This window comes from Pteropus vampyrus, unplaced genomic scaffold (assembly GCF_000151845.1).
Source record: "Pteropus vampyrus isolate Shadow unplaced genomic scaffold, Pvam_2.0 Scaffold94, whole genome shotgun sequence".
Classification (NCBI taxonomy): domain Eukaryota; kingdom Metazoa; phylum Chordata; class Mammalia; order Chiroptera; family Pteropodidae; genus Pteropus; species Pteropus vampyrus.
Window position 1 is genome coordinate 931,390 of NW_011888875.1, and position 2,613 is coordinate 934,002.

A 2,613-nucleotide genomic window follows, 5' to 3' on the forward strand; every position below is an offset into this window, starting at 1 on the left:
GTAGGAAACCTGCAACATTCTTCACCCAGGGTCCAGCCACCAATCAACTGAGTTCTTTAGCAATCCTAGAGACACTCCCCAAGTGGTGGGCAATATGTTTTAAAAGCATTTTGGTTGGGCCCCTGTAGCTGACTCAGGGCCTCTTTCTTATTTGTGTGAAGTCTGCTTATTTATCCCAACATATGGGCTAAATTACACCTTCCTTTAGATATGTAATTTAAATCACCTTTCCTGTCCAGCCGCTTGTCAAAATTTGGCCACCTATAGGGACCTAAAGAGATTACACGCCGAAAATACAGAGCTTTACGCCAATCCCAATGTCTGCTCTTGAGCCTGAGGCTAGGTAATTTCACAGCTCGACATTTTGACAAACATTTATTGACTATTCACAAAGTACTATGTAAGTTACTCTGGGGGATACAGGGTTGAATTTTTACCTGCATCCTCCAGAAATCCACCATCTGGAGAGTATAGATGTGTTTGACACCACACGAGGCGGACTGTGATACAAGCCATGGTGGAAGCACAATTTGAGGGGTGGAATTTGGATGAGGTCCTGAAAGACCCATAGCATGTCAAGTGCAATCATGGGGGCAGGAGGGCTGCACGGTGTGTTGGGAATGGAAGAATTACCACTCTCACTGAAGTGAAGGCTCGCATGTGTGTTTGAGGGGTCCAAAGCTGGAAAAGAAGTTAGGAAAAAAAAATCTCAAGGTGCTTTGAACTTCAGCCTTCAGACTATAGCCCATATTCTGATTGTGATGGTGACTTATACAAGTTTTGAGCAGAAGTGTGATACCACTAAGCTTGTGTTTTATCAAGATGAGGTGCAAGTGGGGGACAATTTAGAGTAGAGAAAGCCTGGAGACAAGAACGCTAATAAGTTGGTGTAGATAAGGTCTTTTGCCTTTGGCACACCACCAAGCCTTCATGGCCTTTTCCTTTGAAAATAGTTCTCCCAGCCAATGCACATCAAGTGGCACTGATTCCACTTTTGGTTCCAGGTGTGGCATTTGGCTTATGTGGCATCAATAGAACCAGTGTGTTCTCGTAACTACAAATGATTGGTTTTATAATAAGAAACAGGTTATTCATATTGGAAATGCATTTGGAAGCTAGAATTGACTGCCACACTGTACATGCTCAATGATGCATATTTTTAATATATGAAGGCAACCATTTGCCACTCAAAATGAGTAAGCCTGGGAATGGAGCTGAAACTGGGATGGAGCAAGAGATGCTCGGACCTACGACGCTGTTTGAGGCCTGAAGTGAGCCTTCCTTAAAGTCGTCTCTACTCTAAGACTTTTGCCAATGAGAGACTCATAACTGATAAAGTAGAACATCATGAAACCCCAGGAAAACAGTGCTAGTTCAGGGATTTACCCTCAAACAAGGGTCCACTTGCATCAGTCAGCTGTTGACACAATAATTTTGTGTATTAAACCATCCCATCCCTAACTCAATGGCTTAAAATTATAATCATTATTCTTGTTCACATGTCCAAGCTGTGTGGAGGAGAGCTGAAATAGATTGGCAGTGCAAGCTGGCTTCGATTTGTGTATTGGACTCTTCTAGACTCTTCCAGACTCTTCATTGGAGATTCAACTCAAGTTTGCTCTATGTTTCTTTATTGTGAAGATTACAATTGGCAGCAGCGCAAGTCAGGCATGAATGTAAGATGACAAGCCCATACATGAGAGTTCAGGTCACTCCTTTGCTGCCCTCACAGCCACTAACTTTGTTTTGGCTGAAAACAAGACACATGGTTGAACCCAAAGCCATGGTTCATCACAGCTCAACCTACCTATATAAGGTCAAAGCAAAATTCATATGGCCAAATCCAACTTCAATGGGAAAGGTAAGTATACTCTTCATAAGAATATGAGAAGTAAATATTTTTGAACAAAGATATATTCTGACCTACTATTCTCACTAAGCAGATAGGAATTTATCAAGGACTGGAAAGTCTAAGTACAGCGAGACTTACAACCAAGTGCATATTAGAAGGTTGAAAATAATGAGCTGTAATATTCTAGGAGAAAATTCACATGTTGAGGAAGAAAGGAGCCAAGGACTGAAACTTGTGGGAACACCAGATCTAAGCAGAGGCACAGAAGCCCCTTGAGAGAGGGAGGGATAAGGGGACGAGAGATCCAAAGAAAGACACTGACTGAAGAGGAAAAGAACTTGCAGATATTTGAAGTAGTTGTTGAAGGTTAAAATATTAAAGACTTTTGAAGAGCTCAAAAAGAACTGGAACTCCGACAATGCCATCCTTAGTACCGGAAACGGAAGTTATTAAGAGGACACCTATGAAGCAAATGGGAGTTAGAAACCAACTACAAAGCACAGGAGAGAAAATTAGAGAAAGTGAATGGCCTTTGGCAATATCGCAGAGCATTTTCTCCAGACGTTGTCTTCTTTCTTCTCACCAAAACAAATTCTGCATTTTGATTTTAAAATTTATGTTATAAAAATGTTATGTCATTACAAAATCTTTGGAAATACTGTTTTTGTTTCAAATATGGTATTTCTTTTTACAGGCATCATAAAACTCATGTGAGTATTTCCTATGGCAGGGCATTCAGATTCTCCTCTTTATCCAACATG